Source organism: Ips typographus, linkage group LG12, assembly GCF_016097725.1.
Source record: "Ips typographus isolate SLU linkage group LG12, UJ_Ityp_2.0, whole genome shotgun sequence".
In the NCBI taxonomy this organism is placed as follows: domain Eukaryota; kingdom Metazoa; phylum Arthropoda; class Insecta; order Coleoptera; family Curculionidae; genus Ips; species Ips typographus.
This window is the reverse complement of record NC_138433.1, coordinates 7057056-7071320: the sequence shown is the minus strand read 5'-3', so window position 1 is coordinate 7071320 and position 14265 is coordinate 7057056. Positions and strand designations below refer to the sequence as shown.

Here is a 14265-nt window from a genome sequence, read left to right as displayed (position 1 = left end):
CATAGCCCTAAATAGTGTTTTAAAACTGTGCTCAACACTTGCAAAATCAGGGTTTAGAATAGTTTTCTTGCAGTATTTCAAATAAAACGTGTTTCTGAGATGTATGACAGTTATTTTGACAGTAGTCACGTACATGTCTACATAATCCTCTGAACTCATATGATATCTGTCACTAGTGTCAAAACTTAGAAAACAATTGATAAAAATTTAAATTGGGTAGGTAATTTTGAAGTATGGTTTATATAGCAAATTGGCATATTATTTATTTTTCGATGTAGAATCGATAATTAAAATTGATTGCAAGTACTAAAAAAATTATAAGTTTGAAAATACGAAATCCGTTTTTAAAAACTTTTATTTACCTAACTTGGATGTGAACTATAGCAAAGCGGTCTAAAGAATGATTTGATTTGATACAATGGCTATACTTAATACCTATGCACTGCTAAGCTAAGCACGTCTACTATACTAGACACTGGTCAGCTGTTATGGGTCCATAACTCCTCCCAACCTAGACGGAAACAACAGGGGTACCATCAAAAGCATGGCAAGGGTTACCATCAGGAAAGATGTTGAAAAGCTCCAAACCACTGGATGAATGTTTTCTTCGTCTAGAAAGTCTGCGTAGTATCTACTTTCACTAAGACTCTTGATATCTTTTAAATTTAATGACGTCAGTTCCAAAGGCTTCCAAAGGCTTCCAAAGGCTTCAGCTTAAGGGCAACAGAGTAGTTTAAGGAAAACTCCATTTGAGGAAGAATAAATGGATTTCCTGAAATTATGTCCTCTTTATTCCAAAACTGGTTATCTAAGATGCTTATCCCACAGTTTCTTGGAATTTTGACCAAATTAGGGTGGTTTAAAAACACAATCTCTTTAGCTTGGCATAACTTGTGAACTTTAAGTGGACTATTTGTTGGTATTGCCAAAACGTATTCATTTGTTATTGATTGAATTATGGCGTCAGTTACTCGTACTGGTGTCACTTCACATTTTCCAATATTGGCGTGTCTGATAAGTTGAACAGCACAATCATCTCTCTGAGTTTCCAGGTGATTTTTACAGATGTAGGTGTTTTCGATCATCGGACAGGCGTCTTCTTCATATTCGGCAGAATCGGCTCCAATTACTATGTAGGGTGAGTGGGGTACAATGATGGAATTGTTCATTGGTATAGGTAAAAGGTGAAACATTTCAAAGGATTCTTTGAGAAATATTGGAAAGTGAATTGCAAAAATTAATTTATTTTTGGAAAAGGTTACTTGGAGAGCAGACAGTTTATAATAGTACTGAATATTGCTTAATGTTAATAGTTTATCATTACCATAAAGTTTTGTCTTAATGTTTGTAAAACATTAAGTTGTGCAAACATAATTGCATTTTCCAAGTTATCCAAAAATGTTATTAAGTTTTGACTACTAAAGATTATTTGAAGGATGGTATTTTGAATTCTTAGTAGAGTAGTTGTGTCAATTAACGTTTTGTTTACTAGATTTTCAAACGTTCTAATATGTCTTAATTAGAGCTTGATTGTTGTACAAAATTGTTATTGAATTATTGTAGTCATCAATCAGCTGTTTTGTTAATGAAATTTGAAAGGAAAGTTCTTTTTGTAATGTAGTTTTCTGATATATAGTTTTCAGTCTTTCTTTTCTGTCATTAATATATTTATTAACGATTATTTCGTCTGTTAAATCAAAGGGTTAATCTAAAGCGTTAATACGTCCATTAATTACATCGAAAGGTTTCTGTTTAGTAACACTATGAATTGATGAATTATATCCTATTATAGAAAATTGCATTAATTCCTTAGGCATTAATGAGGAATTTTTAAGTTTTAAGATGCGATATAATTCAATGAGAGTTGAATGTAATCTCTCAACTGGACTATTACTGTTGGAATTACCAGCTGTTGTAAAGTGTAATTTAATTTTGTGAAGTTTGCAAAATTCTAAGAGCAAGGACGTTTTAAATTCCGTACCATTGTCACATGTTTTTTGTTGAGGTAGGCCATGGTGACTGATAAAAGTTGCAAGATATCTAACACAATTTTAGCGGTACAAGCTGGTTGGAGTTCATAAGCTTGTGCATCACGCGAAAAAACATCAGTAATTGTGAGAAACTTGACACTATTAATTTGGAGTACGTCCATGTGAATGCTCTCAAAAGGTTGAGAAGGTGTAGGAGAAATACTGAAATTAATTTTAGGTGGATGTCTGTCGTATTTCGTTTGTTGACAAATTTCACAATTATTCACATAAGTTGTCAGATCTAATTTCATGTTTGGCCAGTAATAGAGCTTTTTTAGGGTCATTAAACCTTCATTAATACCACGATGACTTTTATTATGATGATATTCAATGAGTTGGTTTTGACGATTTTCATCCTCAATGTCTGTTACTAATGTTCTTGTAAGTACTAGCTTATAAGAATTATGTTCAAACGTTTGTGGTAAAATGATACTGATTCTATTAGCTAAGTCTATTTCGGATTTAGCTATATATAAACAGTACAGTTTATTTGGACTTATGTGCTCTTTAAAGAATTTTATAAGTTCTTCCCAATAGTTTTCAGTAAGACACACAGAATATCGAAATTTAGTTTGAAATAAACTACTTCGAATTACATGATAACGTCCTTTAAGTTTTAGGGTAAAAATGATTTGATTCGTATAAGTATTGAGGCAATTTTCAGTTATTGGAATGTTTAAAATAGGGTCTTCTGCAGCTGAATGTACAGTTATGTCATCAGACTCTCGACTTGGGGCTTGTATTTGGATATCAGATATTACATTGATGTTGGATGTATTGGTTTCAGCTTCTACTGGTCTAAATATGTCATTTAATTCTTGGATTTCTTCTTGACTGAGACTTCGATTTCGTCCTTCTTCTATGTAGTGATCAATTTCTCGATTTATACCTCCTGGATTTCCTAGCATTGATTGATTTTCGATAGCATTAATCTCAATCCTTGACAATGCATCAGCATTTGTATTAAGAGATCCTTTTTTATATTGAACTTCATAGTTAAACTCTTCAAGTTTTAGTTTCCATCTAATTAATCGCGAATTAGGTTCTTTCAAGCTGAAAAGATATTGCAAAGGTTTATGATCAGTTATGATTGTAAACTTGCGCCCAAATAAATACGGTCGGAAGTATTTAGTTGCCCACACTATAGCCAATAGCTCTTTTTCTATTGTCGAATAGTTGGTCTCTGCTGGCTTTAGAGTTCTGGAGGCATACGCTATAGGAAGGTCACTACCTATTTTTCCTTGACTCAATACAGTGCCTATAGCTACATTAGATGCGTCGGTCGTCAAAATCCCAAGCCCCGCCAAGCAATCCCAGAAAAGATTTGATTTCCTTAGCGGTTCTTGGAATTGGAAATTTTTGAATTGCCATTATTTTTCTTGGATTCGGTTTTATACCATCTTTTGTTATTAAGTGGCCCAAAAATTCAACTTCTATACGTAAAAACTCTGACTTATCAAGCTGAATTTTTAGTCTGGCATTTCTTAATCTTACGAAAACTTTTTGGAGATGTTTAATATGTTCTTCGAGACTAGATGAAAACACAATTATGTCATCCATGTAGACAAGACATATATTTCCTTGCAATCCTTGCAGAACATTGTCCATGACACGCTGGAATGTTGCAGGTGCATTTTTTAGGCCAAATGGCATTCGAAGGTATTCAAAATGACCATTTTCGACATTAAATGCTGTTTTCTCAATCGATTTGGGGTCCATTTCTATTTGGTGGAAGCCAGAAGAAAGGTCTATAGTTGAAAAGTAAGTACATCTACCTAACTTGTCTAGGATGTCAGTAATGTTGGGTAAAGGGTAACGGTCGTCAATAGTCTTGGCATTGATACCGCGATAGTCTACGCAAATCCTCCATTTTTGCTTGCCACTAGCGTCTAACTTTTTGGGTACAATCCATATTGGACTACTCCATGGACTTTGGCTAGGACGGATTATGCCTTCTTCTAGCATTTTATTTATTTGTCGATGTACTTCATTTTTATGTACAAAAGGGTAACGGTAAGTTTTTGAATGTACGGGGATCTCGTCAGTTGTTCTTATTGTGTGTTTGACTTTATTGGTAAAGGACAATTTTTGGTTTTCTTGGTGGAAAACATCTGAAAATTGTTTACAAAGTTTCGTGAGAGCAGATTTTTCTTCAGGATTAAAGTGGTCACATCTTAAAGAGTCGATAATGTTAACTTTGCTATTTTTAGCGCTTTCTTTTGGAAAAGAATATTATCGATATGAAACAATGAAAAATGTTCGTATTGTTCGTGGGAAAATAAGTTGTCCAAAATCTTGTCCAGCACCCTTTCGTATGCTGGAAGCAGGCTTATTGGTCTATAGCCCTCTTTTGACTTAGTGGATCCACACTACCTTGGCTTTTTTCCATACTTTCGGAAAGTACCCGAGTCTGATGCAGGCAGTATACAGCAATTCAAGTTTTGCGCTCGTTGTTCTTTGTTCCTCGTCGTTACTACGCGGGTGATATTTCCTTAGCAAGTTGTCGTCAATCTCTGCCTGCTCCGTCGTGTAGGTGGCGTTTTCGCACCATATATCTACTTCGCCTTTGCCACTTCCAAGCCTCCTTAATGCCTCCCATACTCTATTCCAACACTCGTTTTTTTCACACAGGTTTTCTATTTTGTCTGGTAGGCACTTTTTTTGCCTCGCTAATCAGTCCCTTGTATTGCGTCTTCGGAAAAACATTTTGTTGTTTCTAATGCCACGCAGGCGTTTCCCTAAGGAAAAAATTATTGGCAACGTAAAATTCGTGACGCAAAAGAGAATTTTAACCAATTTTCTTTTATTTTTCTGATATATGCGAGTGTATAATTTGCAAAGTAAATATTTAGATTCGTTGTAGGAATTTTTGTAGCAAGTATAATAAATACTTCTCAGGATATAGTATGTTAATAAAAAAAATAAATAAATAAATTAAAAAGAAGAAAAAATAGCAAATAAATGATAAATATAAATAGCAAATAATGACAAACTTACAAAATCTTAGTTTTGTTCCGCGATTCTGCACATATTGCAATAAACCAGGTCATGTAGTTAGCAATTGTAGGAAACGAAACACCTTTCATTCAAACACTCAAAATGTTCGCCATCTTTCAAATCAAAATCAGAGGCCTTTAAATTCAAAATTCTGCAATTATTGCAAAAAACCAGGACACGTACTCAATGAATGTCGCAAAAGACAATACAATAATAATCGGAATCCTATAAATCAAAACATTCAAAATCTTAATCAAAATCACAGTAAAAATAGAAATTTTCGGGACAATCAATCACCTAGTCAAAGTACAAGTAATCATCATTTAAACGATCAGGGCTCCCAGCAGTCAGTGGCCCTGCCGAGGAATGCCCATCTTATCAAGGTCGCGTATCAATCATAAACAAAGCCGTTACAACCTATGTGTCTCTCACTATACCTAACTTATTGCTAAATCCAAATTCGTTCTTATTAGATACTGGTGCTGACATATCTTTAAATAAACTTAGCAAATTATGCGACGACACTCTTTGTTACGAAGATAACCTTATCACTTTGAAAGGAATTGACAATACCTCTAGACTCCAAAAAACATTATGCTATTGCTATCTTTCTATTAATATTGGTGAAACAATTATTACACATTGTTTTCATGTAGTACCAGATGATTTTCCAATACCTTTTGATGGCTTATTAGGAAATGACTTTGTTAAAATAAACTCTTGTCAAATTAACTATAATTCTAACAAACTTATTGTCGGTACACAATCCATTCAGCTACATCACATTGAACAAAGCATTCAAAAACCCGATAAAGAAAGTATTAAGTATTATTATAAAGTATTCCAAAATCTAAGACCGAAATAATATTAGAGCCTCGATGCGAAACTGTAGTCCAATTAAAAGTAATTAATTCAGATTTAAAGGAAGGCATTTGTGAAAGAATTCAGCTATTAGAAGACGTCTTTATTTGTCCAAGTCTAGTTAGAGTCAGAAATAATCAAATCATTACGTCAATTCTTAATTGTTCTGATAAACGAGTAAAAATTTCCGAAATTGAAATCCTTCTAGAGCCTTTACCAAAATCAAATTTTGAAAACACTCCTAATGAAGCACAAATTAATCATATAAAAAGGAATGAAAACTATCTTTCGAATAGATTAGAAACTATTACGAGATTATTAAGAACTGAACATTTAAACAAAGAAGTAGAAAATTCACTTATTCAAATATGTCATGAATATAACGATATATTTTACATAGAAGGTGATAAATTAACTTATACAGATACCATAATGCACGAAATTCCTATGACGACTTGTTCTCCAATCAATACCAAAACATACCGGTACCCCGAAGTACATAAAGAGGAACTCAACAAACAAATAATTAAAATGTTAGACGAAAAAAATATTGAACCATCTAACTCGCCATGGAATTCCCCTGTCTGGATCGTACCAAAGAAATCAGACGCATCAGGACAAAAGAAATGGAGAATAGTGATTGATTATCGAAAAGTCAACGAACTTAGCATCGGTGACTCATTTCCACTCCCCAATATTACTGATATATTCATAGATCAGTTAGGTCATTCTAAATACTTATCAACAATCGACTTGACATCTGGATTCCATCAGATAAGAATGGCTCCTCAAGATGCCGGAAAAACCGCATTTTCCACACCTACAGGACATTATCAGTTTAACAGGATGCCATTTGGACTACGGAATGCGCCTGCCACATTCCAGCACTTAATGAACACGGTTCTAGCGGGCATTCAAAATATCAAGTGTTTCGTGTATCTTGATGATATAGTAGTATTTGCTGACAACCTGGAAAACCACAACAAAAGGTTAATTGAAGTATTCCAGAGACTCTCGGAATACAACCTTAAGATGTGACAACCGGACAAATGTGAGTTTCTAAGGAAAGAACTAATGTACTTAGAACATTTGATTACTGATAAAGGCGTAAAACCCGATATAACCAAAATCCAATCTGTAAGCAAATTTCCAATTCCCAAGAACCCAAAGGAAATTAAGTCGTTTTTAGGACTAGCTGGATATTATCGTAGGTTTATCCCTAATTTTAGTAACATCACAAAACCTTTGACTAAACTATTAAAAAAGGATATTCCGTTTGAATGGACTAATCTCCAGCAAGATGATTTTGAAAAATTGAAAAATGCTCTGTGTTCAGAACCTGTTTTGCAATATCCAAATTTCAGTGAAACCTTTTACTTGACTACGGATGCTAGTCAATATGCAATTGGATCAGTCCTATCACAAGGAAATCCACCCGATGACCTCCCAATTTCATATGCAAGTCGTACTCTTAATCGCGCAGAATCTAACTACTCTCCTACCGAAAGAGAATTATTAGCTATAGTATGGAGCGTTAAACACTTTCGTCCATATCTATATGGGCGTAAGTTCATTATCTTCACAGATAACAAACCTTTTACATGGCTATTCAACGTAGTATGATTACGAGATTCGTTATAAATCAGGGAAATGAAATCGAACTGCGTAGCAGACGCATTAAGCCGAAACCCAGTAGATGCCGTCACAGAAAATGAAGAAAACACTATTTTACACTTGACAACTCGACTTACCAATCACAACATACCTTACCAAGAATTTCTAAACAAAATCGAAACATCTTTGATAATCTGTAACAATTTATCTGAAACAGAAGAAGATATCCTTTTTATTTCTAACTCTAATGATATAGTTGTATTCTTATCAACTGATTTAGAATATGGCGACGATCACTTTTTACAAGCCACTGAGGAAAAATATAAGCATTTTGAGTTATTAAGATCTGAACAACCTTCACTAAATAATATAAAATCTATTAAATGCAACTCCAAACGTTTAATATATGTATTTTATAAGGTCAATTATTGGGATAATTGCACTTACGAATCAATATTCTATTTATTATTCCATTTACTTGACCATCTAAAGGAAAATAATATTAATAAAGTAAGTCTCCCTAAAATACGAAATAACTTTGACAAATTCCAACTACACAAAATAAGAACTATTCTTAGATTTGTTTTTCAAAGCTGTGACATTGAAGTTTCTCTTCATAACAATTTAATCATTTCACCTGAAGCTGATCAAATTCAAACTATTTTAATAGAAAATCATACAACTCCTACATCTGGTCATTATGGGTTTCATAAAACTTACAGTAAAATAAAACAAAATTACAAATGCCCTAAAATGAAAGCAGATATTAAAAAATTTATTAAACAATGTACTTCTTGTCAAAAAGACAAATTAGTTAGGAAAAAAACGAAAAAGCCTATGGAAATTACCACCACTAGTTCTAAGCCATTTGAAATTTTTTTTATTGATATAGTTGGACCTTTGCTTTTGACAGAAAACGGTAATAAATATAGATTAACATTATAGGATGATTTAACCAAGTTTTCTAGGGCTTATGCTCTCCCTAAACACGAAGCCGAAAGTGTAGCAAGGAAATTAGTAGAAAACTTCATATGCATTTTGAGATGCATTTTCTATTATTGGGATTACCACAATAATAGTATCAGACCAAGGCAGAGACTTTACATCAAATGTATTAAAGAATATTTCCCAATTACTAAGAATAAAACAAATAAATTCCACAGCATATCATCCACAATCTAGTGGAGCTTTAGAAAGAAGTCACTCAACTTTAGCTGACTATCTCAAACACTTTATAAATGGAAAACAAACAGATTGGGATGATTGGCTTGAATTCAGCATGTTTAGCTATAACACTAGTACTCATACATCCACTAAATTCTCTCCACACGAATTATTATTCGGACATAGAGCCACCTTAGCATCTTCTATTACTAAACCACCCGAGTTTAAATACACATATGACGACTATGATTAAATCGAAAGAAGTAAACAAAAAGATATATGACAAAAAGATCAATAATCAAGAGTTTCAGGTAGGTGACCTCGTATTTTTAACCAACGAACAAACAAAGTTAAACCAGTCGAAGAAATTAACTCTTAATTATAAAGGACCCTATAAGATAAGTAGAAAAAATGAATCCCATAAACTTCACCATTTTAGTTAATAAGAAAAAACAAAAAGTGCACGCAAATAGGTTAAAACCCGCCTTTGTTGCAGAATAATAGTATGGGAATTCATCCGGTTAAGTGAAGAGGCTCTCTATGAGACCACCAAACTACCACTTTCTGGAATTTATTATGAACATTTGGCCGATAGGGTAAAGGGAGGTTAGATGGACCATGAGGATAGACGGACCATCGGTAATATTTTTAGAGATATGGCACCAGCGCATTATTTGACCGGCACACGTGTTTGTTTTCATCAGTTCACCTTGAGACAGATACAAACACGCCGTTTTAAGTACTAACGTGTAAGATTTTTACCAAAAATAAATCTCGTCTTGGTGAAAATTATATTTAAATATATTTAGTGGTATTTTCAAGACATCTAGGTAAGTCTAGCCCGTTTTTTGTTATGGAAACTATAAACCCCATGCCTTGCTGTTTTACGTAACCTTAAAAATGAAAATGAAAAAATCTATCCTCCTACTTGAGGATAGTTGGACCAATATAAGGGAGGAGAGTTGGTCCAATGATTTTTTTTCTAGTAAAATGCCCAATAAGTACGTACGTAAAAGGCATGTTTGTGAACGAGGGTATTGGACCGCTGATGCGTTGAATAAAGCTGTAAATGCATACAGAAATGGCGAAATGGGTGTCAATGAAGCCGCATTGGGATACGAAGGCATTTGGGATACCGAAAACCACATTTAAAAGACGGCTTAAGTCAAATAGCGTCGAAAAAACCAACCGCCTGGCACCCGACGCTTCTTTGGGTTCAGATACTGAGCGAAAAATCGTAAACCATATCAAAAAACTCCAGAAATCAGGTTTTGCACCGACGAGAACTGAAGTAAGGATGATGGCATTTAATTTAGCCAAACGATTGGGAATACCGAATAAGTTTAACCAAATTGAAGGTAAGGTATAAAACTTTAAAATAATATACCCACGTAATATTATCTGGGTTTTCAGGTAAAGCTGGTAAGAAATGGTTGGAGTTGTTTTTGCGCCGACGCCCTGAAATATCTATAAGAAAGTCTGAAAACACTTCAATAGCACGATCAATTGGAATGTCAAGAGAAGCCGTTGAAGCCCATTTCGCGGACCTTAGAGTTATGACAGAACATAGCCTTTTTGACAAACCTGGGCACATATACAACACTGACGAAACGGGTTTACAACTAAACGCCAGAGCTGGGCACGTCCTAGCCGAAAAAGGTTCTAAAAGTATTCCCAGTATCAGCCCTGGTGAGAAGGGAGAAACAATTAGTGTCATAGCATGTTGTAATGCCGAAGGAGGCTTCATACCGCCTTACTGCATTTTCAAAGGCAAAAACAAAAAAGAGGAATGGCTTGACGGCATGCCACCAGGTTCACAAATCAAAATGTCCAAAAAATCCGCTTACGTTAATGGTGAGATATTCTTAGATTGGTTACAGACCCAATTTCTGCCAATAAAACCTTTAGGCAAGGTGTTATTAATATTAGATGGACATACCTCCCATACAACCAACCTTGATTTGCTAGAATTTTCAGAAGAAAACAACATAATTTTATTCTGTTTACCCGCCCACACAACGCACTACTTACAGCCATTGGATCGAGCTTTTTTTAAGTCCCTGAAAGGCCACTATTATGATGCATGCCGACACATGTTGAGAAGTAACCCCAAAAGAGTTCTGAACAGATTGCAATTTGGAAAGCTACTGGGTGAGGCTTGGGGAAAATCCGCCACTGCCCAAAACGCAATTTCGGCGTTTAACTCGACGGGAATACTGCCGTATAACCCCTTAGCCATACCCGATTACGCATTTTTAAACCAAAACCCGGTTTGCGCTGTTCAAAATCCCGTTAATAATGAAACAATTCCGGCAAGACCTGATTCTCCTCAACCAGGCCCCTCAGGCATTCAACATCAATACACCACCCCTAACAAATCAACAGCTGCTGATAATATCACTCCTAGTAAAGCTCTGGATGAAGTTTCTCCCGTACCTGTCATATCTTTTGCTGTGAAAAGAGCGCGTAAAAAAATATCAGGAGATCTTACTTCACCTGAATTTATTAAAAACAAAAAAGAGAAAATGACAACTACGAAAAAATCTGTTTCGAAAGTGGCAGTAAAATCACTAAGTAAAAAAACAAGAAAGAATAAGTATTCTAGTGAATCTTCATCTTCCGAAGACCAGTCTGGCGATGGCGGCGTCTTATTAAATGACCATTCTAGTGGTGATGAACAGTTTAGCGACTTAGAAAATGAGTGTGTTGGCTGTAATGAAGATTATCGTTTGACTAAAAAGAAAGACGAATGGTTGCAATGTATTTTGTGTAAGCGCTGGTTGCACGAAAGTTGCACAAGTTTTATGAATCTCTGCCAAAACTGCGGTAACGTAGCTAGTAAAAAACAGAAAAAGTAACGACGTCCAACTCTCCTACCTTTTAAGGTCCGTCTCACCTCCCTAAGGTAGGATAGATGGGCCGTTGACGTGTCTGAGATTTTTGTTTTTTTTTCACTTGTGCTGATGCTTTTTTTAAGTTAGTAACTTTTCCAAAAAGGGTACCAGTTTAGTTGATCTGTGTACCGTTTTTGCTTTTTTGTACTTTGTTTAATCAAGAAATTATATTTATTTTTATAAAAGGTGGTCCATCTCTCCTCTCTTTACCCTACAAAATTTGTTGAAACATCATGGGAAATTATATTCTAGCTAGACATAGGAGTCTTCAATTCAAAACTAGAACTTTTGGAAACTACATATGGTAAAACCAAATTGTTGTGTCAAGCTGAATTCATTAATGCGTTATCAATTTGTACCACTAGTTTAAAAATGTTTGAAAAAATAATACCACCACTATTTAATCAGGAGCACACATTGAAAACCTTAACGCAGAATGAGAGATCAAAAAGAGCAATTTAAATATATATATATTATTTAATAGACATTGCGGGGACCGTTCTAAAAAGTTTATTTGGAACATTAGACTCTAAGGATGCAGAATACTATGACGCAGCTATAGATAAAGTAAATTCTGATGAAAAGGAGTTACTAAACTTACTAAAACAACAATCTCATGTAGTACAAACAACCATTTCAAATATAAGATATCAAGTCTAAATCACGACAGAGTTATTCTCAATCAAAATTTAAAACGGATTGAAAACGCTTTAGATAAATCTACTCATCAAGTATTCAATTTAGAATTAAAGCAGACTGTAGAAGAACAGCTTTCACTGCTAAATATGATGTTAAATCAACTTGAAACAGAATATTCTGCTATTATAAATGCTATTTTGTTTGCAAAATCTAACGTCTTACATCCTTTTGTTATGCCACCTACTCAAATGGTTAAAGAACTTAAAAGTACTATTCCCCACCTTCAAGGGACAACTTTTATACTCCCATTAGAAAATGAAAACGCATATCAAATATTAAATCACGCTTCTATTAAAGTCTATCACAAATCTAACCGCATCATTTTTATAATATCTAACCCTTTAGTCAATGTAAATACCTATCAACTCATCCACATAATTCCTTTACCTATACTAAAAGAGCATGGTACTATGATTTTTATTCTTCCAACAATCGACTACTTGGCTCTTTCAGAAGACAAAAATTCTTATTCTGTTCTAAAGTCTACCCAACAATGTAAACCTGCTAATAAACTTCCTATATGTCCAAACTCACAACCATTCTTTAATACTTATACAAGACCAATTTGTGAAACAAAAACTCTATTTCATTCTACTACCATTCCGACTGATTGTGATACTCGAATAACTTCGACACAAACTGAGATTTGGCAAAAATTAGAATCTTCTAACAGCTGGCTTTATGTACTTCTAAAACAAACAGACATTACATTAACCTGTTCTCAATCACAACCTTTACAATTCCTATTAAACGATACCGGAGTAATTTCAATTAAATACAATGCAAATTGTTTACCAGTTCGACTACACTAATTTCTGAAATGATACATTTTGAGAGTCCACATAGAGCAATTGTACCTGACTTTGAAGTAGATATCAATAAGTGTTGCGAACAATATCAGAAGAAACTCAATAAAACACCGATTGAGTTTATACCTATTCCACCAGTTTCTTTGAATAAAGAATCACTAAATATTGCTAGACAAAAACTAAATCAAATTGATGATTCGATCGATAAAATCTCGACAGAAACTGTTTTTTCGAAAGTAGCTTCAAATTCCTACTTTTCATATATTTTTCTGAGTATTATAAAAATTGTATTAGTTTATATCTTTTATAAAATATTTAGAAAATGTCTTGATAAATATCGACAACCAAACCACAAGAATCACTCAAATGCTTGTTATGACGGTATGATAAATAATTGTTTAACATTTAACATTTGTAAGAAAACGAACAAGGTACATGATGTATCAGTAGAATTACCTGAATTAGATAATTTTTCTCTTAAATCATCAGAAACAGAGAAAAAGGCTGATAAAACTCACGCATTGCGTAGAAGTCTTCGAATAAGTAAACTTAAGGATAGAGAATAGATTTAACTTATAAATTTTATTCATGTTTAGTTCATTAACTCTAAGGGAGTAAGTGTAATGTACGAGAACTGAAGTAAGGATGATGGCATTTAATTTAGCCAAACGATTGGGAATACCGAATAAGTTTAACCAAATTGAAGGTAAGGTATAAAACTTTAAAATAATATACCCACGTAATATTATCTGGGTTTTCAGGTAAAGCTGGTAAGAAATGGTTGGAGTTGTTTTTGCGCCGACGCCCTGAAATATCTATAAGAAAGTCTGAAAACACTTCAATAGCACGATCAATTGGAATGTCAAGAGAAGCCGTTGAAGCCCATTTCGCGGACCTTAGAGTTATGACAGAACATAGCCTTTTTGACAAACCTGGGCACATATACAACACTGACGAAACGGGTTTACAACTAAACGCCAGAGCTGGGCACGTCCTAGCCGAAAAAGGTTCTAAAAGTATTCCCAGTATCAGCCCTGGTGAGAAGGGAGAAACAATTAGTGTCATAGCATGTTGTAATGCCGAAGGAGGCTTCATACCGCCTTACTGCATTTTCAAAGGCAAAAACAAAAAAGAGGAATGGCTTGACGGCATGCCACCAGGTTCACAAATCAAAATGTCCAAAAAATCCGCTTACGT

The 14265-nt window shown here is 34.3% G+C and overlaps 1 pseudogene; it reads left to right on the top strand.

The window, feature by feature from the left end:
• Positions 1–9656: 9656 nt before the first annotated feature.
• LOC145736210 (uncharacterized) lies at positions 9657–11524 on the top strand (annotated as a pseudogene).
• Positions 11525–14265: the final 2741 nt, after the last annotated feature.